Here is a 24,439-nt window from a genome sequence, read left to right as displayed (position 1 = left end):
GGAGGCTACAAAATCATCTGCTTGCTTGCATAAGGCCTCCTTGCTCAATTGGCATAGCAGGATGGCTCCTCTGACTGCACAGCCTCATCCTTCCCTGAAAAGTGTCTTCCACCCTCACATGTTCTCACACTGACAAATTCTGGATGGTGCTCCTCAATGCACGGCCAGGGGCCTTGCATGTAATAAAGGTCTCATGGATGCCATGGCAACTGTAGAGATCTGAGGAGTCCCAGCCACATGTGTCATCATGAGCTCAGAGATTCACCCCCCAGAAGGCTGACTGGATGTCATAAAAATTAATTAAATTGTTAAAATTGACTATCGGGGTGTTCACCAAGAGCAGTCCCTGACATCCCTCAGGATTTGCAGGAAGCAAGCACTCATCTGAGTCATCATACAAGAGGCCCCACAGACCGCATATGAGCAGGGAGGTGCAGGTCTGGTCACTCCTTGCTGACTTAAAGTAGGCCTGGTTCTCTGAGGCACAGCTGTGCCCTAGGTCCTAACCACCCCTTCTCTTCTGAAGGAGAGGACAGAAAGGAAGCATGCAAAGAAATCACAAATCACAAAACTGGAAGAGGGAAGAGCAGGTTATAACCCCCTTCTACAGCTCTGAGCAGATTCACTTTTCTTCTTCTTCCTTTTTCCCTCCTTCCTTTTCCTTACTTTCTCTGTTCCATATCCAACTTCAGAAGCAGGGAGTTGGCAATACCCAATCACCAGTAGGCAGATAAGCAGGTGCTGAAGGTCCAGGAACACCTCCACAATAAATGTACACATAATATTTTGTATATATTTATTATCATATACATAGAGATACACATCAGGAAAATCATACCTTTGTTTAACTTGCTGACATATTCTTTGTGGCTTAATTTAGTTTTTCTTTTGAATTACATGGGAGTCTGTGAAGACAAACACAATTATCTTTTCATCTTTTCGGACTTATGCCTGAAGTCCTGGGACAATGGTGATGAGTTTTGAGGTAGGGTGGGAGAGGGGCAGGCTTTCAAATGTAGAGCTGAGACTAATAATATAATAATATTGAGGGTTGTTGGTAGATGTGGGTGGTATCAGCTGCTTTGGGAAGCAGAAGAATGTAAGGTCAAAAGACTGTGGCCACACAGGTTGGATAAAAACCCAGCTCTGGCATTTGCATACAGAACGATCTCAGTGAGTTAGTCAACCTCTCCAAGAGTCAGCTTACCCTTCATAAAGCAGGACTTGATGAGCTAGCATAACTCTTGGTACATTCAGTCAATATCCAGTAACTGGTAGCTCATATTTACAGCATTAATTTTGTTTTTCTGGGGCAGGGTGTTGCTCAGGATGGCCTCCACCTTGCAATCCTCCTGCCTTAGTCTCCCAAGTGCTAAATTACATTCGTGATCTACTACTTCTGGCTACAACATAAGTTTTAAAACAAATTTTGTTGTTTTTGTTATGAAGCTTTACATGTACACTATACTTCTTTTAAAACTTTTTAAGTAAATTACTAACTTTTTTTTTAAACCTCTGTGTTTTAACACAGAAAGAAGCTCTATTAAGGGCTGATAAATAAATCAACTATTAAGATTAATAATGTAAACCTCAATACAGGTACGATTTATTAATTTTCTCAGTTAATAAAAGGGCTTCCATCCTAGAAGAGATTTAAATTAATTCATTGATTTAACCCTTTTTTCTTTAAGAAGAAAAAAGATCTAGAAAGTGTGGAATACTTCCCTACCTAGGCCCTTACTTTTACTAATCTAAGAGGATTTAGACTGCAAGAAGGAAAGAAAGGAGTGTAAGGTAGCTGACCCAAGGTGAAAGAGGGTAGGAAACAAGGGGAAGGGCTTCCATCTTGGAAAAGACCAAAACAAGAGCTTCCAGGAAGTAAAGATTCACACAGGAAAGGCCTGGAAACCTGACAGCTAAGAGGAGTGCTCCCTATGGTCCTAATCCCCTGATGGTGACTGATAACCCGCTTTGTGTGCAGGCCCAGGGCTTCCGGGCAGGAAACTCTGGCCCCTTGGCAGGGATAAGGCCAGCCTGGGAGCAGGGACTGCAGGGCGTCTCACTGCCACTTCCCGCTCTCCAGGGAAAGTTGGGTTCAGGCTCCCTTTCCCAGGACCTCAGAGGTCAGGCTGGGGCCTGCTGGTGTGGAATTGGGTCTCCTCTATGTGAAGATCAGTGCTTAAAGCCAGGCCAAGGAGCAGGAGTGAGGTAGTGCCTGAAGGGAGGGGTATAAGCAGGGTGATGGACAGCAGTGAGGGAGAAGATAAGAATTTGAATGTTCTAAGGTGGCTTATGTTTAGTGGCCACAGTGAGGACAAGGCTAGGATGGTGATTGGAAAGTTGAGATGGAAAGGATTCTTCCTTATATTTTACTTATTCTGATTTTTTGCCCTATATTTTGGCTAGTTTGGTTAATAATTTGGCGAATAAATAAGAACAAAATAAATCTGAGTTTTAACAAAATCTGTTTGCTCAGTAATGATACTGAGCCCTGGGAAGCCCAGTCAAGGCTCTTTGTAGGGTAAACACATGACATTCATTACATGCCTAAGACAAGGGAGTAGTAGGCTCCTTGTACAACTTGATTTTTTTTTTTTTTTTCCCTTGCAGTGCTAGGGATGAAACTCAGGGTCTTTCACAGGCTGGGCAATCAATCTGCCACTGAGGTACAGCTCTGCAACTTGATTCTTAATGGCTGTTGAGTATTCAATCAGACGCATTTCCATAATCTATTTAGCCAATTTATTGCATTGGACATTCAGTAATTACCTTTTTCACTGTTAGATAACTGCCATAAGCATAATAATCACCACTTTTAATATATATTTTCATCATGCTAAAACAAAAGAGAGGTGATAATATGACAAGTATCCAAAGAGTTCTAAATTTGACCAGAAAGTTCTAAGGTATTTGAAAGCCCATCTTATTATAGCTTTCAGATCCCCCTGGTTTAAACAGCATGTAACCATGTGCCTCTGACTTGGCTGAGTATTTATTCATTCAGTTGAGTGATGTTTTTTGAGCATTTACTATTTCAGGAGCATTCATGGAGAGATTAAGAACCCATTGTATAGAAAGAAGTTAACAGCCCAGTATCCTAAAATCAGATTGTTGCTCTGATCTGGAGATATTCTACCTTATGACTTTGGGCAAGTAACTTCACCACTCTGAACCTCAATCTCTTGTGAAGTAAGGATGGCACTTAGTCCATGAATAGCTGCAAGGATTAAATAAGATAATATTGTACAGGTTTTGTACAATGAGTGGCACAATGAGTGGCACATTTTGTACAATGAGTGCCTTCCTGTTGTTATTGTGAGATTTTCTCATCCCTCCATTATCCTAAATCTTTCTATTATCTACACATGAAATAATTCTACTCTTCTCTTGCTTGAAGCGTGATTGAGACAACTGGCCTAGTATTGCATCAGTGGTACACACGGTCAAGGAAAAGGCAGCAGTTAGGTTTCCAAACTACAGTTCATACTTTCAAGACTAATGAAGTCTTGGAATTTCAGAGTCAACAAAATGCCATTGCTTGAATTTACTCTGGACAGAAAGCTTTCTTGGGCAGCAGAAAATCTTGTCCAGTGTTTCACATTCCTTCAAGTTTAGCTTACATTTAGGAACTCAAATCCTCCAGATGCTGCTATGGACCACACAATCCAGGCATTTTCAGTCTTTTGGGATTGGAAGAATCACGAGAAGCCAGGACCTCCAAGCACGGAGGCTAACTTACAACGCTGCCTCACCTTTCCACTCTCTCCTGCAAAGAAAAACAGTCGACAGCTTGGTCTCATTCCTTGACCACGCTACAACACTAACCCATTTTACTGGGCAGGCACTCTACCACTTGAGCCATACCCCCAGCCCTAATCTTTATTTTTAAAACCTTAACTTGCATTATTTGAATAGCCAAATGTCGCTGAGTACCGTGTTAACGGAAATGGAGATTTGTAAGGTGCTAATAGAGGAATTGCCAAATTTACAGCATGAAATCACATGGGGTCTCAAGTAGCTTAAAATCCTCTCAGCTACTTATCCCCAAAAAACTTCAAAAAATGCTGCAAACTGTGGGAACTGGCTCTCTGAAATTCCTGAATATGACAAGTGGGCAAGGGATGAATTTTAGAGGTAACTGAAGAGTAGCACACTCTAACAGGTGGGGATGGAGCTGGATTTTCTGTCCCTCATCCGTTAGCAGCAGGCTTCTACAGCTGGCTGGGCAGCTCACTTCTCAGTGCTTTAGTTTTCTTTTTGGTAAGATGAGAGTCACACCACTTGGTAATCCCTTAAGTTTTATGCAGGTTTCTATGAAATATTTTTCAACATGTTTTTGCATGTTTACTAGATTCATTGGGATGCCTGAGCCCATTTTATGCTGCTCTTAAAGACTGCCACAAGCTGGGTAGCTTATAATGAACACAAATGCATCAGGTTCACATATCTGAAGCCAGGTTAGTCTAAGATGGAGGGGCCACATCTGGTGAACGCCTTCTTGCTGCATCCTCGCATGGCAGCAGGTGTCTCATGGTGAAAGAGGGCTGTACTTAGCTTTATAACAACCCACTCCAGCAAAAAGTAACCCACTCCCACTGTAATGATATCAATCCATTCACGAGGGCAGATCCTCATGACCTAATCACCTCTTAGAGGTGCCAGCTCTCAGCACTGCTGCATTGGGGTTTAACTTTGCAGCCCATGAATGTGGGGGCATATATTCAAGTTACAGAATCTGAAATATATTTATTACTATTATGAATGAGCAAAGAGCATGAACAGATCATTTACAAGAACAAAAAGAATATTTTCAAAGGTCTTTTTTTCATGCCAAGTTTTCCTGACTCTGGTTATATCTGAGAGTATGGTATTAAAAAGCTGATGAAGAGCTGTGTGACTGTGGGTGGAGTTTGTTACCTGGTCATCTTCATTGGGGTGTTAAGGTGGCTAGCTTGATAATTTTTATTTGGGAACCCCTGAATCTTAGACTCGGTGGACCTTTTCTCTTGCACTTCAGTTTTCCGGAGAGGACCTCTCCTGTTTTCTGTCCAAAGCTGTGAGCCTGAGAGCTGTGAGCTGAGAGGTAAGGAGCCCAAGGCTCAGTGCTCAGCAATGTGGAATTTCTCAGTTTGGGGAAGGCTCCACTTATTCCATATTCAGGTTTCTCCCCTGCATTCCTTTACCGTATTGGTGTCCCTGATCTGGAAACTCTGTGGTCATCGTCCACTCCACAGTAAACCATTAGTCCTCTGCCTGAGTGAGGAAGAAGTAGGAAGCTCTCAGACAATGCTCCTGCTCTCAGCCCCACATCTGTCCTTGTGCTCAGAGGCTCCTGCATTCCCAATTCCTGAGCCTTTTCATTTAGCTTAATCCCCTTGTAGTGGGTGGTAGAATGCAGCACTACATACCCTACTTTGATTGAGGTTCTCTTTTCTCAGGGAGTATTGGCTGGCAAAGACTTACAAACAGGTTCCTCCCCAGGAGTTGGCCAAGGGAACTGCCTCCTCCAAGGCCATCTCAAGGTCTGAACCCCTGGCCTCAGTTTGAACCACTCTAAAGAGCTTCCTGTGAGGTCAGCTGAGACCTGCTGGGGCTCCATCAGGTACACGCTCTGCCCAGTCCTGTTCTTTCACTCCCTACAGGAGTGGCTCCTAAGAGCTCTTCCAAGTAAACTTGTGACATCAGATCTCCATCTCTGAGAGCATTTCACAGGGAACCCAATCTAAACCACTTCTCAGCTCTCTGGCCCTCACTTCAGATTTTTCATATTCCAAGAATTTATTGGCATTTCTCATCTGCTATTGTCTGCTCTCCCATATTCTTTGGCTTTGTGAATTTATACCTGTTTTTTTCCGTCTATGCTCATTCCATTGATATTTTTACAAGGCATCTGGAATAAACATATGTGTCCAATCTGTTGTGTTTAACCAGAAGTCTGAAAACAAATTCACAGAACCATGGAACATATAATGAACTCTCCTAGCTTCATATCGATCATGTGAAAATTATGACAATTAACCCCATGTTTTGAAAATTATGACAATTAACTCCATGTTTTGGACACTATTTGAGATGGACAACTAGGGAACGAGAATTCATAGGTAAATAGGACAGATTCAGATAACCAGTGGAAAAGGTAAAGTAGTTCCCCTGCTTTTCTGGCACCCTCACACCCGACCTGAAGACTGTGCTTCCTGAAAGGGACAGGCAATCTATGCCAAGTTCTGAGCCTCTTCACTTTCCTCTTCTGACCTCTGCACCTGCTGCTTTCTCAGCCAGAATGTCTTTACCTTATTTCACCTGAGAGAATCATCCTGATCTGCCAGAATCCAGTGCTCAACACCATCAACTCCTCACTTCCAGAATTGGGACAGGCACCTCCCTTGTCCATTCAAAACACCCCACACTCATCTTTACAGCAGCGGTTCATACACCAAGACTGTCACTGCCTGCTATGTTGGGTTCTTTGAACACAGGAACTGGAGTTTTTTCCTTATTAGAACTATGATCTCTCACAGAACCTGACAGATACTAACCAGTGGTTGTAGACTAAATAGTGAATCAATGGATAGACGAGTGGATGCTTCCAACAAGTGCTTCCTGGGGCCACACGGCAGCAAGACCTGAGGCCTAAAGAGAAAAGAGTCCAAGTCATGAGTGGGTTTCCCTGCCTAGCCCTCACCCAAACCCGTGTGAACTAGAGCCAAGACCCCAGAGCAAAGGAGTTAATCCGGCCCATTGCTATTCTGGTTGAATTGAAGAAAAGATGCCGAAGTGGCTATTGTGGAGTATTGAGCCAGAAAAGGGGAGGCATACATAACAATCATTATTACCAGACTATAGTTACAAAAAGCTACAAAAAAGAACCTCCCCGAGAGGCTAGAATAGCAACAAGAAACACTATTATTAACATGGATATCTTTTATTATCATTATTATTATCATCGTATTACTGTTGTCCTGGGGATACATTGTTATATTTACAAAAGTACTTAGTATATATATCAGGTGAACTCATCCCCTCCATCATCCTCCCTTACCTCCACCCTCCTCATTCTTAGAACAGTTTCATCAGGTCTCTTTTTCCATTTTCATACACGAGTGCATAATAGTCCCACTATATTTACCCTCCGACACCCTTTCCTTCTATCCTCCCCCACCACTGACACCAACACCTAGACAGGAACTGTGTCACCTTCCTGTCCTTCATTTTTGAAAAAATGTCATTTTTACTTGTTTAAGTCATTTTTATTTGTTTATACAGGGAGTTTCATTATGACATTTCCATGTATATATGTATTATAATCTGAACTGGTTCATCCCCTCCATTTTTCTCCTTTTAATCTTAGTTTCCTTCTTATGGTGATTTCAACAGGTTTAAAAATTCTATACTCAGTCTTGTATAGAAAGTACATTAAGCATATTCTAACACTTATATCTTAGGGATATCTTAAAGAACTGTACAAGTTTAACAGTTTTTCTTCAGAACATTCTTATGAGTGGAATGCTTATTCATATTTTATAAATGAGGAAACTGAGGCACAGAAAACTTGCTTAAGGCCATTGAGGTGGGAAATGACAGTGTCAGGATTCGAACCCAAGCAGGCTGAATCTAGCATTCATGATTTTTACCACACCGAAGCAGAAGCTCATCCTTCTCCCATTTTCTGATTTCACCAATTCATCACCTATTCCAAGTTTCTAGAAAGAATTTCACCCTGCTGCATGGAACCACAACATTCCTGCTTCAACAGGGCTCCCTGTGTGCAGTCTCACAGCCCAGGTGTAGCAGAAGTTAAGTAAGGATGAGAGCTTGGAGGGAGAAGGGCTCGGAGGCAGGTGCTTATAACCCCTGCCCTAACCAAAATAATTCTGAGAAAGAATCCATGTAGAGAAAAAGAAAGGGCAAAGAATTCTGAGAAATCAAAGCCAACTGACTGTACCTCACTGGAGAGAGGATACCTCCAGGACTGATGGTGTCTGCACTCAGACCCAGGACTCGGGGCAGTGTGTATCAGGAATCAAGTCAGAGCCTGTGACTCACCCCGCACGAGGCACAGAGGTTCAGGGACACATCACAAGATGCTGAGGCACGTCTCAAACACTTGCCAGCTGAGCCCATCTGGAACATGAGTTCTGAGCCTGAAAGAGTGGGAGACATGGGAGGAGCCTTCAATGAGTGGGTCAGTGTGAGCTGACTCAGGGATCACTTCCAGGGCCAACCTAGGATGGTGCTGTGCGCTCTGACCAGCTCCACAGTGCTGAGAGGTCATGAGGGTGGCAGGGCTGAACCCAGCATGTTTCCAGCCAGAAGAACTGAAGGAGAGAACTTCAGTTTGCCCAGCCTCTCCCTAGCCCTCCCCTGGGGTCTTACTCATGTCAGGGCTGTCTGTTTTCTCAGGAAGGCCCACCCTTAAGTGTGCAAAGCAAGAGAAAGGGACCACCACCAAAATGTCCTGGGTAGTCTCCTTGCTGTTCCTCTGAATCCTTTCAAAAGAAAGGATCTTGTAAACTAAGCCATGAAATTGTTCCCACTTGACTAAGCAGAATTTTCACACTTGTAACTGTTGAAATTGTGATGTAGATTTATTTGTTCCATGTCTGTCTTTCCCACTGGGCAGTGAATTTCATAGCAAGGGATGGAGGGGGAATCCAGATTGTCCACTGGTGCCTAGAAGAGTGCCTGGTAAAACACCATTTGTGTATTGGTGCTCAGTAAATATGTGTTCGGTGATAAACTGCATCTGGACTCTTTACTCAAGCCCTTAATTAGGGATTGGTGTGAAAAACCCTCTCCCTACTCTTTTTTACAGGGATCTACTGCAGATGTTTTGCCCTCTACCCCCACCCCAAACATACACACTACCACCACCAGGCTTCCGTCAGCATTTGCAAAGCTGGCAACTAAAAATCCCCCAGGAAAGTACCCAGAGCAGAGCCCAGGTCACACCAGGCCCCCAGGCCTTAAGCCTGCCTCCCCAGCAACAGCTCAGGTGTCTGGGACTGCATTGGGGCGGCAGGATCTCCAGGAATCACTTGGGGCCTGAATTACTCAGATGAAGAATTTGACAGGTTGGGGGATTGTTTGGCTTTGGAGAGGAAATGTCAGCAAGTAGAGGGAAAGGGTGAGTCCTTGGCTATGAGGAAGTGTACTGGCTCCGAGTCAAACTGGCTCTCTTCCAGATTTTTATTTCTGGTGTTTGGCGGTTAAATAAAAAAGGCTTATAAACTTAACTCCAGTTAGAAAAAAATACAACTATTTCAAGTATTATCCCAGATAATCCCTTGGAAACTGGCAGGGAGACCACCAGGGGTGAAATGAGAGGCAGGCCCAGCAGGTGGGAACCAGTGGAGGGCTAGGCCCCCTGCTTTAGGATTTGGAAGAGCTCCATTTACTAGTGGGTCACCTACCGACACACCACCCATGGGATTTTAAGGAGCAAGGGACACATAGCCAATTTGTAGGCGTATAGCGTCAAAAAACCGCCCTTACCTTTTCTAGACTGCTGACATTCAAGTTGTACATTTGTTGACTTCTCTTGGCAGAAATAATGTATAAATATATTTATTTGAAAGTTGAAATGAATTGCAAATGATTTTATCAGATCAATGAAACATGAAAAATGCCACATAGAGAAATTATCAGAGCACATGAACAGGCAGTTCACTACCGGAAAGCAAATGCCCAACAAATATCTGAAAAGACGTTCACCCCCCTATTACTGATGCACAGATGACACGCGCAGGAATTTCAGGTGCTCAGGGTTCTTGAGCCTGCTCTGAGAATGAAAGCACAGGCAGACTCTAACAGCAGAGGTCAGAAAGATTTTATTTGTAGAGAAGTTAGTTGGAGAAAAGAGAAGAGAAAGACTGCATATTGGGGAATGCAGGGGGACCCAGAAACCAGTGATCCCCTGGGCCAGGGTGGGGAGTGGGGTTTTATAGCCTATTTTTGCATTGCCTGAGGGCAGAGATGCCTTTCAGATGCAAACAGGCATTTCCTAGGGAGAAGAAGTGTCTCCTTGACCTCCTACAGTCTGTCCTTCAAGTCCCCGCTCATTGACCGCCCTAACTGCTGTTAGGAATAGGGACAACGAAGTCTGTTCAGTAACTGCTTCCTGCTGACAGGGGATGATGAAAGGGCCCACAGCATCAAGGCTGACCACGGGAGGGGTTGTCAAAGGGACCCTGGTAGTAGGTCATTTTCATCTCCACCAGAGGCATTTGTAGTTTGATGGATTCTAGGCGAGAAGAAACAAATTTGACAAGTAAGTTTAAAATGCAAGTCCCAAACACAAGCAAGAGAACAATGGCAACTATAGGCCCCAGAAAGGGTAGGAACCAAGTCCTGGAGATTTGTTCTCATACCTGAGTCGAAACCTGAGTTTTAAGAGATTGTTCCCAGAGCCATTTATCCTGTTTGAGAATGTAATCTGCATGTTCCTCTACAATGCCTGAAGTGTTTATATATGTGCAACAGGAGATATTGGCGATGGCACATACCCCCCCTTGTTTGGCCAAAAGAAAACCTAGGGCCAGGCGGTGGCCCATTACCATACAGGTTAGGGACGACAAAGACCTTTGCATGTCCTTAATGGCAAGACCTACGTGGTCTGAGGTGTCCTCTACCACTTTGGTTAGGTTTTTTGCAGTTACGTGATTGGCAATCATCCCATAGCTGATTCCAGCAAGGGCTGCAACTAATGCTCTTATTCCTAAAACTATTAAAGTAACCTCTCTTATTTCTATGGGAAGCTGTTCCTAATGTAGTTGGCATTTCTCTTTTCTTCCAAATGGCTGCATGAGCATGCAGGATCAGGAAGGCATACTTAGAATCTGTATAGATGTTTACTCTCTGTTCTTTTGACAGTTTTAAAGCTTCTGTTTAGGGTCACTAATTCTGCCAATTGAGCACTTGTATTAGGAGGAAGAGGACCTGATTGAGGGTGCCAAATTCTGTCACAACTGCAAACCCTGCATTTCTGACATCATTCTTGACAAAGGAACTGCCATCAGTGTATAATTCTAGATCTGGGTTTTATAAGGGCCGATCAGTTAAGTCAGGTTGGGCAGCATAATTTTCCATAAGTACCTCCTCACACGAGTGTTCAGGATTTCCCTCTGCCTCTGAGAGAAGGGATGCAGGATTTAGGCTCTGACAGGTCCTTAAAGTTATTTCTATCCCTCCCAGAAGCTGGGCCTGGTATTTAAGTAGATGGCTGTCAGATAGCCAAAGTTCTCCTTTTGAGTTTAAAATTCCCCCTAGGTCATGTGTGGGGTATTAGGGAGTGGTTTAGGACAAGTTTCTGAGCTTCAGGCACTAGAAGATTTACTATGGCCATTGCTCCAAGGCATCCTGGTCATCCCTTGGCTACCTGATCTAACTCTTTGCTTAAGTAGCCTACTGGCTGGGGAGTGATGCCCTGGAGTTGAGCCACCACACCCAAGGCCAGCCCTCCCTTTTCATAGACATATAATTGAAACTTGTCTTATACTGGGAGACCCAGCGCAGGAGCTGTCATAAGAGCATTTTTTAACTGGTGGAATGCATTTTCTGATTTGCCATCCCATTCAATAAAAGGCTGGGTATCCTTCTGTGCTTCCTTAAAAATTTGATATAAGGGCCTGGCTAGGTCTGCATATCCCAGGATCCAAATTCTACAGTATCCTGTGACCCCCAAAAAGGCCCTCAATTGCTTTAGAGTTTTAGGTAGAGAAAAGGTCAGGGTTGGATGGATTCTATCTTCTCCTAGAGACCTCATTTCTTGCTCCAGGACAAGATCTAAATATGTAACCTTAGACTGACACAATTGGGCTTTTTCTTTAGAGATTTTATAACCTCTATCTGCTAAGAAGTTTAGTAAGGACTCAGTGGCTCATGAAATGACAGGCTCATTTGGTCCACAGAGCAGGAGGTCATCTACATATTGTAGCAGAGTAGCTTGTGGATATTGCCACTGTGCCAAGTCTTGAGTTAGAGCTAACCCAAAGAGGTGGGAGCTGTCTCTGAATCCCTAGGAGAGGACAGTCCAAGTGACCTGTCCATACTTTCTTGTGGGGTCCTCAAAGGCAAAGATAGGTTGTCTTTTAGGGTGTAAGGGAATGCAAAAGAAGGCATCTTTTATATCCAGGCCAGAGTAGTAAACAGTACCCAGAGGTATTTGGGCTAAAAGCATATAGGGATTTGGAATGACAGGGTGGAGAGGCACTACTGCTTCATTGATCAGGCGGAGATCCTGGACTAGCCTCCATTTGTTAGGTCCCTTCCTGACACTGAGAATAGGAGTATTATATGGGCTGGAGCATTCTATTAGCAGTCCCTGTCTCTTTAAGTCTTTGATTATAGGAATTAGCCACTCCTTAACTTCTGGCTTTAAAGGATATTGGTTTTGATGGGGAAACCAGGAGGGGTCCTTGAGATGAATTAGGACTGGGACAACTGTTCATGCCCATCCCACAGTGTGTCCATCTGTCCACCCTGTGGGGTCTACTTGTTCCTCTATTAGGGGCAAGCAAAAGTACTCTCCTGGGGGTAAAAGTAGCTGTACCCCCAATTTAGATAGAAGGTCTTGCCCTAGCAGAAGAGTAGGTGTTTCTGGGACAATTAAAAAGTAGTGACAGAAGTGGAAATCTCCCCAGGAGCAGGCTAAAGGCTGAGCAAAATAACGCTGTAGAGGCTGGCCTGATATGCCTCAAACAATAATTTTCTTGGAGGACCTGGGTCCGGGAGAGAAAGTAATAGCTGAGATGCTGGCTCCAGTATCAATAAGGAGGCTGACCTTGTGCTTAACCCAGGGCTCCCCTGCCTTTATGGTGGTTGCAGAGCCTGGATGGGTGGTCCCAGGACCCATCATTGGGTGGGAGGCTTTGGCCTTAGTTCCCCTGGGAACTGGGAACAGTGTGCCTGCCAATGTCTTCCCCAAGAAACAGGGCAGGGTCCCGGAGGTAGCTTTCTCTGGTGGCACTCCCTCCTAAAATGGCCTGCCTGTCCACATTGAAAGCATGTCCTCAGGTTTGGACTTTGCCCCAGGGGAGCCTCTCGGAGCACTGCGATCGGAGCCTCTCGGAGCACTGCGATCAGAGTCTCCTGCCACTTATCCTTTCTCTTTTCCTTTTCCAGGTTCTTCCTTTCTTTTTCTAAGTCCCTGTTATAGTATACAGACGTGGCTACACAGACCAATTGGTCTAGATCTCCGCTCCCTTCAACCACCAATTTCTGAAGCTTTTTATGGATATCTGGTGCTGTGTTAGAAATTTATCTTTTAGGACAATTTCCTCTTCCTGTGACTCTGGTATAATGTTGGTATGCTTTTATAAAGCATCCTTAAGTCTCTTTAGGAAAGCTACTGGAGTTTCTAAGGGTCATTGCTGTACAGCTATGACTTGGGAGTAATTAAGAGGTTTTACCTTGGCTCTCCTTAGACCCTCAAAATGCCATGGATGAAATGATTATGACTCCATTCATCCTTGTCATTTTCAGGGTCCCACTTAGGGTCATTCCTAGGCACTGCCTGATCTCCTGTTGGAATTGGGAATCAAGGTTCCCTTTTAGGTATCCAATGTCTTGTCTTTCTTCTCCCTCCCCCTCCTCCTCCTGTGAGGGCCCAGTCTGAGACAGGGCTGTAGGACCGCTTTTATCTAAGTGATAATTGTCTCCAGCTGTGACTGCCTGATCTAGAACCCGCTGTTTCTCCAGAGAAGTGAGGGTCTGAGATAGCAACAGCATTACATCTTTCCAGCTCAGTTCAAAGTATTGGCTGACTTCTCTAAATGCCTGGATGTACTGATCTGGGTTTTCTGTGTAATTTCCTAAATCCTTTTTATTTCTTTAAGTTCACTTACTCTAAAAGGAACATGAGCCCTATCCTCTCCAGGAATTAACTGGAGGGGGTGGAGTCCTGTGGGACAGCATCTAGTGTGTGAGGTAGCTGGGTAAGAGGGAAAAGATGGGGCTGATGGGTTTTTTTGGTTCAAGGGAGTTTAGGGGCTTTTTGCAAAGGATTACCATGGTCTGGGTATCTAGCCTGCATTTGTTCAGCCATTCTGGGTGGTCTCTTAGAAAAAAGAACAGTTGAACATATGGAACTTTGGTCCACTTTCCCTCCTTTTTACAGAACACATCTAATTGAAGAATGGTATTATAATTAATGCTCCCTCCTTCTGGCCATCTTTCCTCATCTCCCAGAGGATACTGTGGCCAAGCCTGGGTGCAGTAAAATTTGAGTCGCTTTTGCTGAAGACTTTCTGGATCAAGAGCTTTCCAATGTTTTAATAAGCAGGCAAGGGGGGATCCTTCCTGAATCCTTGTGACTTGATTTCTCATCTAAAAAAAGGGAAACAAGGGAAAATTGGTCACCTTAACAGAGGTTTCTCCTTTTATCTAGGCATCCCCAGATGAGGAGAAACTCTAGTGGGAGAGGGCGTCCCGCTCTCCCTTGCTCCTTCCACTGCCACTCATGGGTAGTTGTGGAGGATTTACAGATAGGTATCTCAGTTGCACCCACCCCCCTGAGATGATCTTTGACCAATCTCTCATCTATTTTGACTTGCCTGTTTTCCCTGAGACCCAAGTAGGCCTAGTTCTCCTCTACCAGCTGAACGCTTGTAATTAAAAAGTAACTCTATCAAAGTAACCAAGAGGGCTTGCATGGCCCAGAAGGAGGACCCTTTAGAGGCATGGATTGGGACTCCTGATGAAGTAGACTTTTGTTCCTCTATATATTCTGTGAGGCATATATGCTTTTTATGAAAAGAGAGAGAGTGAGAGCATCTGGAGGCTTTTGCTCTGGTAAAGGGCAAAAACGGAGTCCTGAGATTTTTTCCTTTTAACTGTTTCCCCCTCCCCCCCGAGGGCAGGCTGCAGAGTGTGTTTAACCAGTTAACCTGATGCTTGACAAAGACAGTTAAGCCTAAACTGGAGACTATCACTGTCTGGTGCCTGTAGGGATTTTTCCCAAACTCCCTGAAGAAAGAAGCTCACTGCTATTTACAGCAAAAGGGGGGAGGGGGACACTCATCTTGAACTGCCTGGGAAAGGGGAAGGAGAGGCTGAGGGTTGGGGGAAAAGAGAGTTTCCAGGCTCAATGCATGAGGGATTATTGATCATCCCTGCTGTCCAGGTCAATCCTGCCCAAAGGCAGTACTGGAGCATTGGAAGCAAGAGGTGACCTCCACTCTCAGGCCATGGAAACCATGAAGGAAGCATAAGAGATTTGATTGTCTGTTTGCCGCAGACATGGCTGGAGGGGTCCGAGACTTAGCTGCCTTTGGAGCCTCAGGGCAGGTCAGGAAGTTAAATCTCCAGCCTTTGGGTGACACCAGGGAGTGCCCCAGTCAGAACACCTTTTGTGGCTTGAAGACAAACTTTCCTTTCTACAGGCTGTTTTCAGACCTCCCCTTAAGCGGGTCAGATCTTGAAAGAGAGAGTTAGTGTTTAAGGAGAAGAAAAAAAGAAAAAGCCTTGGTGCAATGAAGTCAGGTTCCACCCACGTAGCATTGGCAATGTGGCATAATCCCCCACCTAGCATCCAAGTTTCCTTAGATTGCCTGCCGTACAGCTATAGTGGGCTTGGAGCTTTTTCTCAGTTTCCCAAGGGAGATACCCTCCTTAACAAGACAGAGAGAGAGAGAGAGAGAGAGAGAGAGGAGAGAGGAGAGAGGAGAGAGAAAGAGTCGGCCTGAGAGCTCCACTATAGCTAGGCCATGGTGGGGGTCTCTCCTGGCAAATAGACTCTACTGGAGTGCCAGACACTCATGGTCACATTCCTAGGCAGCTTTTTTTTTTTCTTTTATTATTCATATGTGCATACAAGGCTTGGTTCATTTCTCCCCCCTGCCCCCACCCCCTCCCTTACCACCCACTCCACCCCCTCCCGCTACCCCCACCTCAATATCCAGCAGAAACTATTTTGCCCTTATCTCTAATTTTGTTGTAGAGAGAGTATAAGCAATAATAGGAAGGAACAAGGGGTTTTGCTGGTTGAGATAAGGATAGCTATACAGGGCATTGACTCACATTGATTTCCTGTGCATGGGTGTTACCTTCTAGGTTAATTCTTTTTGATCTCACCTTTTCTCTAGTTCCTGGTCCCCTTTTCCTATTGGCCTCAGTTGCTTTAAGGTATCTGCTTTAGTTTCTCTGCATTAAGGGCAACAAATGCTAGCTAGTTTTTTAGGTGTCTTACCTATCCTCACCCCTCCCTTGTGTGCTCTCGCTTTTATCATGTGCTCATAGTCCAATCCCCTTGTTGTGTTTGCCCTTGATCTAATGTCCACATATGAGGGAGAACATACGATTTTTGGTCTTTTGGGCCAGGCTAACCTCACTCAGAATGATGCTCTCCAATTCCATCCATTTCCCAGAGAATGATAACATTTCATTCTTCTTCATGGCTGCATAAAATTCCATTGTGTATAGATACCACATTTTCTTAATCCATTCGTCAGTGCTGGGGCATCTTGGCTGTTTCCATAACTTGGCTATTGTGAATAGTGCCGCAATAAACATGGATGTGCAGGTGCCTCTGGAGTAACAGTCTTTTGGGTATATCCCCAAGAGTGGTATTGCTGGATCAAATGGTAGATCGATGTCCAGCTTTTTAAGTAGCCTCCAAATTTTTTTCCAGAGTGGTTGTACTAGTCTACATTCCCACCAACAGTGTAAGAGGGTTCCTTTTTCCCCGCATCCTCGCCAACACCTGTTGTTGGTGGTGTTGCTGATGATGGCTATTCTAACAGGGGTGAGGTGGAATCATAGTGTGGTTTTAATTTGCATTTCCTTTATTGCTAGAGATGGTGAGCCCTAGGCAGCTTTTCCCAGGTTGGCACAACCTATACCAACCTCAGGTGATGGTTGGTCCCTTCATGGTCACCAAATATGATGCACGGATGACATGCACAGGAATTTCAGTGCTCAGGGTTCTTAAGCCTGCTCTGAGAATGAAAGCACAGACAGACTCTAACAGCAGAGGTCTGAAAGATTTTATTTGTAGAGAATTTAGTTGGAGAAAAGAGAAGAGAAAGACTACATATTGGGGAATGCAGGGGGGCCCAGAAACTGGTGATCCCATGGACCAGGGTGGGGAGTGTGCTTTATAGCCTATTTTTGCATTGCCAGAGGGAGGAGATGCCTTTCAGATGCAAACAGGCATTTCCTAGGGAGGAGAAGTGTCTCTTTTACCTCCTGTGGTCTCTCCTTCATTACTGTCAAAGAAATGCAATTAAAAATGAGGTGCCATTTTTTTGTCTTTCAGATTAGAAAGGATCAAATGAAATTTTAACTATTAGAAGCCAGAGTCAACTGAAAAGCTACCACAACGGGGACCTCAGTCCATAGACTGGTCAAATATTCTCAATCAAAGCACTTACCAAATGCCCACAGTAACCAGCTACAAAATATAATGGAAGAAACAACCCTACACACAGTAGTGGAAACAGCCATCACAAGATGAAAAATTTCCAGGCATTATCATTTCTTGGCTTTTTGGTTAAGATCAAGTATCTGTTATCAGTTTAAAAATCTCTAGACATTAATGTAACAGGAAGCCTTGGGGATGTTATCAGTGCCAGAGCTCTTGCCTAGTGTGTGCCATCCCCAGCACCCCCACACTCCCTAACCCCTACATCCCCCCAACACACAAACACGCACCATATATATCTTTTTTTCTGAATAAAGAGAGCATTCTTTATTGAGAGACAATGAAAAGAAAAACAAATAAGAGACACACATCCAAAAATGCAGATGAATGAAAAATTTTAATATAAACCATGAAATCATAAAAGTCCTCAAAAAAAGATAGGTAAAAAGTACACACTTATATGTTGAAATAATTTCATTTGCAAAGAGTCTCTGCACACATCCTGCTTCCCTTGCATCAGTGTATGGCTTCATGATCAAAACCGATTTGCTTCGGCAATGCTTGGACTGTGGGGTCCAGAGAAGTCTGATTGCCCAGTTCCCATGGCAACCAGAGCTTGTTCTCAAGGCAGCTGATGTTTAGACTTCCCTTGGACTTAGAGCTGTGGCAGAGTCCTTGATGTAATGATGGTTTGGATGCCACACAGGTTCAAATGAACCTTTCCTGCAGTTGGCCCCTAGTGTGGGGGCACGTGAATGCCAGCTTCTGTAATCTGGAGTGGAAGATGCTGCTCTAACTCTAGTCTGAGAGAGAGGTTGCTCCAGGAACGGGGGCACACACTTTACAAGTACCACCCACACCGTCTTTGCCACTGTCTGCTGGTCTGTTAACCACAGGACTCATTGGTGATGGAAGGCACAGCTGGGAGCCAGGATCCCAACCTCACATTAGGAAGGACATCAAGGCAACAGGGGCCCTGGAGAAAAACCTGCTGACTCTACCTCAGACTAGCTGTGTGACTGTGGGCAAGTTCTTGGGCTCTCTGAGCCTCAGTGCCCTCCTCAATCACAGGGGGGATCCACAGAATTTACCCCATGATGCTGCTAAGAGGGCAAACCTTCAGAACCTCACAGGGTGGCCAGCACACAGTAGCTCTCAATAAAGGACAAGTTTGAAGTATCTGTGACCTTGGCAGTCACTCACTGAGTCACTTTACTGGACTCTTCTCCAAGGTTCCTCCCACTGCCAACCCCACATCTCAGTGTGTTTGCTCTGAGCGCCTATTTGCCATGATCTGACCAATGCATAAAGTAGAGTGTGGGACCACCCAGAGCCACATGCTCCAGGCAGAGTGACACGAGGGAGGGGCAGGAGAAGCCTTCCTTCTTTAAACTTCATGTCCTTTAAATGCAGTACTCTTAGAAATAAGATTGCTCTTTTTCCCATGCTAACAGTAAGCTAAGCCCACACAGGCATTTAGGAAACAGCACAATACCAAAATAAAGAAAACAAAATATAAATAAAGCCTATATTTAAAAAAGAAAGAAAGAAAAGAACTGGAGGACTGGATAAAGTGGCAAGGTGCAAAACCCTCAGTTCCAATCCCAAATAAATAAAATAAAATCCAAAATCCAATAAATAAAATAAAATCCAATCCAAAATAAATAAACAAAATATAAAACCTGTATTAGAAAAAAAAAGATAGGTAATTAGGTAATTATATAATTCTGAAATGAGCAAGATTTTCTGTGGATGACCTCAGGTCAGAAACCACTAGTGAAAAGCTGGATAAATATGACTATATAAATTTTTTCAACATGTTGATAAATACCACAAACTAAACTAAAAGACAAATAAACTGGTAACTTACAAATGCCATTTTTTTCAATGTTAAAAAAGAAACTTGTTGTTGGCATTACTTTTTGATATGGAACATTCATTAACATCTATTCTAAAGAGGCATTTTTGGGAATAGTGTAAGATGTGGTTATTTCTCAGGTAACTCCATGGGCTTTCATTCTGATCCTCAAAACTGCTAGATCTTTTGACCCTGATGTCCTTTTACACTGGCCTTTTTGTTTGTTTGTGTTTGTTTTGTTTTTGCTACCATGCCTTGCTAACACTTGCCTCTGCTTAGAAGGTAAACATTTCCTCTCTCACCCACCTGTGCAGCCCTGTCTCATTCTTTAGATTTGAGCATAAATGATGCATTCTTGGAGGGGGCCCACCTTATCCACTCAAATTCAATGCTCTATCCCACCAACATGTGGATTTCCTTCACAGCATTATTTTATGAGATTTATGTGCTATCTACTGTGCTAAGGAAGCAACTCACAGCATTGTTTTGAAGTAGTACCTGGCAAAGTGATTGTCACAGGTCAGGCAGCAGCACTCATCTGTGGGGTGAATGGAAAAGCCCTCATCTACATCTCATCTAGAATGTAAGAGAAAATAAAACTGAGTCCCTTCCTTCCTGAAGCAGACGTTGCAGTAACTGATTGCTCGAATGAATGGACAGATGAGTGAATGAATGGATAGATGAGTGAATGAATGGGTTGGATAAGCCTTTAATGATAGCATTCTTTAAGGATTTCTTACCTGGTTTTTGCCCTTTCTAGGGATCAGAACCTTGTCTTGAATCAAGTATCTTTATCTAACTTAAAACAAGTATTTTGATCCTAAGTATCTTTATCTAACTCCAACCTACCCTAGTCAATACCCACAAGCCCAGTCCTAAAGCACTAGAGAACAAAGAAACAAGAAAGCACAGTTCAACAAAGAAATGATTGAAAAGGATTTTCATTTGTTCCTGGCGTCTCCTGATAGTCAAGGAAGTTCAATTTATAACCTCCACAGGATTTACCCACATTCTCTCTTCTCTACCCAATTCTCTCCTAACCCATAAGACCTTAGATCAGTCTATACTCTTTACCAACTCTCCCATCCTATTCTCTCCCAACACCCCTTCTCCAGTATTTTCCCACTCCTCAGCTATTCACCAGGACTTAACCCTTTTCTAAATCTGATTTGGATCTCTGTGTTTTCAGAACTTCTGAGCCCAATCATTTTTATAAGGTTCAGGAGTAAGTCTGACTGAGAGATGCTTTTGGGAAGATGGGATTGGGGGTCAAACAGCAGTGATCTGGAAATTGCTGAAATATCTTTAGTGACCTGGCATGGGGAGAGAGAGAGAGTGGAGGCATGTCATTATCTCTCATCAAAAAAAATCCCTGCATCCACAAACTCTCCTTTGACCTCTCTGTGGCTTGTCCTGTCTGCATCCTGACATTCAACTGCTCCTGGGTTGCTAAGCCTGCCACAGTCCTATGCCCTGGAACAGTGTTTCCAATTGTCTTTTCAACTCTAGCTCTGGAGCTCATGATATCAGATGATTCTCCCTCTCCCAGCTCTCCCTCTCCCTTACCCCCTGTCATTATTCCTGTGATAGACCCTGGCTCTATCATCTCCTCAGTTGGAATGGGGCTCAATTTCTCCACCCTTCTCTATCTACACTTACCCCCTAGGTAATGCCATCCAACCATGTGCACAGTCTATATATCCATAGGCTAGTAACTCCATTTATATTTCTTGCCTGGCCCTCTCCCTTGAACTCCAGGCTCCTATATGCAATGGCCTACTCACATCTCTATTTAGATGTCTAACAGACATTTCACTGTTAACAACAGAGCAATCCCCCCTCCAAACCTGCTTTCCTTAGGTGTCTCCCCCTCTCAGCACTGTACGCCCATTTTTCCATTTGTTCAGCCCCCAAACCACCAAGGCATCCTTGATTCCTCTCGTTCTCTCACATCCCACATTTACTTTATCAGCAAATCCTGTTGTTCCAGAGTCCATCCACTTCTGACTATTTTCACCACTACCTCCCTCATCCAAGCCACGACCTTGTAGTAACTGACTTAGTGCCACAGCTTCTGTAGCAGGTGCTCAGCATTTCTCTCCCCAGTGTGCTACAGTGCTTGGGTAAACAAGGTGTCTTCCTGAAGAAAAAAACTGTTGGGGTGCCAGTCTTACACACTGTAGCCCCTCCTTCATGCCATTACTCTGAGCCTTTTGGGGCTCTTCTTCCACCATGTGCTACAGCAGTTTTCACACTTCTACTTTACCATTGCTTTCTCTGAGAGGCATGCTAGCATCATCTCCCAGTGATCTTGCCAAGTTGTTAAATCCTGCATCATAAGAGAATGTTCTCCTATCAATGAACTCTCTCTCTGTGACCTTGCCTCCTATACTCACACCCTGTACAATCCTTCTTGAGTGTGATCCATGTATGTGCCAAGATGTGTGTGTGTGTACGTGTGTATTTTGCTACATGAGATTTGGGACATCAAAACCTTGTTGGAGGTGACGAAGCAACTTGCCATAGTACAAGTTAAAAAAAAAAGATGTATGAGGCACTGAAGATGCCCTGGCAGACAGCCAGCAAGAAACCAAAGTCCTCAACCTGACTGTCTGCAAGTACCCAAATCCTGCCAACAACCATATAAACTTAAAGAATTCTTCTCAATCAAGCTTTCAAATAAGATCTCAGCATGCGCTGAAACCATGGTTGCAAACACATACGCCCAGATTCTACTGGTACATATAGACCAGGTTCTATAGCTCCTTCCTTCTTTTTAGTATGCCCAGCACTTCCCCAGTTGGGCTATATTGTACTTTAACCTAGTTATAGATTTTAACAATGACTGCTATTTTTTTTTTGCTAGAGACTATGAGTACTTTGCTTTGATGTGGTCTTCATAGTCAGCCAGCTAGTGAATGATTCAGCCCCAAATCCCATTCTAGGGCTTGCTTCCTATAACCACTTCCCGTTCCAACTGTTGTAACTCAAGATACACTAAGAAACAGACTGCAAGGCTCTGAGATTTTCCACCTCAGGACAAATATCTGGGGGGTGAAAGAAGCAAGATTGAGCAGAGAAGGGAAGTCATCCCGCAAATGAAGGCTCCAGCTGCTCCTACAGGTTGCCAGGTACTCAGATGGCCTTTCGCATTCAGTTCTGCCTTGAAGCAAGGGAGCCAGGATTTTATAACCCCTCATCATCCAACGTTGAACACAGGCTGCTCCCAGGATAGAGCGTGACCTTAAGGGAAATTCATTGAGGAAAATTTCCCCAAGAGGAAATCAGCTGAGAACAGTTAGTTGCCAACTCCCAGAAGCTGGGGACTGGGAGCTCCTAGCACCCATGCATTCTCCCAAGTGGTCCTCCTTAACCTGTTTCCACCTTACCCCACACTTCTTCAGTAATCTACACAGATCCCAGCCTCTCTTGCCTTCAGGATGGATCTGTAGTTGGACCTGTGGTATTAGATTTAGGGTATCCCCAGGAGCTGGCAGAACAACAGGCTCTGAGGACATCAGTCTAGTTCTCATTAACTTAGAGCAGCTCAAAAAGTTACTGCAAGTAGTAGCCCTATGATGCGCACTGGGAAAGAAACAAGCCACTTCCCCTCCCACTCAGTGGGTTGTACCCTGCCAGGCCAGTGCATATCTCATTTCAGCTTCACAACTCATGAGCTGACAACTGTCATGTCTGCTTAACAGATGAAGAGACTGGGGACTACAGACAGTCAGTAGCATGGATGCCAATCTCTGCTTCATCTCAGTCTTCTTTGCTGTGTCCTTTTCATCCTGGCCCCAAATACTGGCATAGCCACTTTCTAGGAAGTCTCATCCTGTTCTATTGCTTGAAATACCATTTCTATATTGATGGCCCTAAATTTGTACCTTCAGTTCAGACTGCTCCCCAGAATGCCTGACCTGAATATTCATTTGTCATCTTAGCATCTTCTCTTAGATACTAAGAATAAGAATGGTCATTCAAAATAGAATTCCTGAACCAGGCATGATGACTCATGCCTATAATCCCAGCACTTGGAAGACAGAGACAGGAAAATCAAAAGGTCAGCCTAGACTACACAGCAAGTTCAAGGCTAGCCTGGGCAACATAGTGACACCCTGTCTCAAACAAAAACCACCACAACAAAACAAAAAGACCAACCAAAATGGAATTCATTTTCTCTGCAAAATCTCACCAACTACATCCTTACTGCCTCAGTTTCTGTTCCTACCAAGACTGACACTGCCATTCTTCCAGTTGCTCAGGCCAAAACCCTGATGTTGTCTCTCATTGGCACTGTGGCAAGAGCTACTTTATTGGTGTTTTTACACAAGTTTCTTCTCTCCACAGCAGTCAGAGTAAGTCCTGGAACCACAGGTATGCTCAGCCAGAGCAATCCTTTTAAAATGTAAGATCATATCTTTTTGGAGCTCTGCACTTTCCAATAGCTTTGTGTCTTATTCAGAATAAAATCCAAGCCCTTGCCCTGGCCTACAAGACTGCTTGATCTAGTGAACCCCATCCTTTCTATCCTCATATCTTACTCCTCTGTCTCCCCTATTCTTGATTTCACTCTAAGTCTTGAGACCTCCTTGCCAATCCTTCCATCCCAGGCCTTTGCATTCATTGTTTCCTCATAGACACTTGCATGGTTTCCCAGCCTTTCAACTTTGTTTTGGTCTTTGCTCCAATCTGTCCTGTTTGGGTGCTCCTTTCACGTATATAGAAGAAAATTCTCATTCACAAATGCCACCTACATCCCATTATTCTCAACACCCGTATCTGCTCTATTTTTCTGCATTTTGTTGTTTGATAGCCTCCTCCACAGGATGTAAGTCATGGCAGGTCTGCCATTCCCTGTTGTGTCCCCAGCATCTCAATAGCTCCTGGCACACAGTAAACACTCAATAAGTATTTGTTGCAAGAATAAATAAATGAGCAAGTGAATTTCAATGATAGAGACATGACTTCACAGATTTCTTTCTAGGTTCTTGGCAAGTGTTCTGTGGAAACCCTGGGAGCAGGTAACAACAGAGACAAGTATATTGGCTGCCTCTTTGTGTGTGTAGGGATTTCCCATTCTGCATTTGTTACTGCTTTTCATCTCATTACAATCCAAAAACATCCTGGCTTCTACCCAGACCAACAGGGTTTATGGCATGGCACAGGCAAACCCCTTCTTCCTTATTCACTTCCCAAACACTCATCCACATCCATACCCACAC

At 44.0% G+C, this 24,439-nt stretch overlaps 1 long non-coding RNA gene across 1 annotated transcript; it reads right to left on the bottom strand.

Moving 5' to 3' along the window:
* Window positions 1-831: 831 nt before the first annotated feature.
* On the bottom strand, window positions 832-8,280 carry LOC141423872 (uncharacterized). The gene is made up of 3 exons (XR_012448641.1): window positions 7,943-8,280; window positions 6,537-6,630; window positions 832-3,766 (listed from the first exon to the last, which is right to left on the bottom strand). It is a non-coding gene; the product is annotated as an uncharacterized lncRNA (long non-coding RNA).
* Window positions 8,281-24,439: the final 16,159 nt, after the last annotated feature.

Source organism: Castor canadensis, chromosome 6 (genome assembly GCF_047511655.1).
Source record: "Castor canadensis chromosome 6, mCasCan1.hap1v2, whole genome shotgun sequence".
In the NCBI taxonomy this organism is placed as follows: Eukaryota; Metazoa; Chordata; class Mammalia; order Rodentia; family Castoridae; genus Castor; species Castor canadensis.
This window is presented reverse-complemented; position numbering and strand designations above follow the sequence as displayed.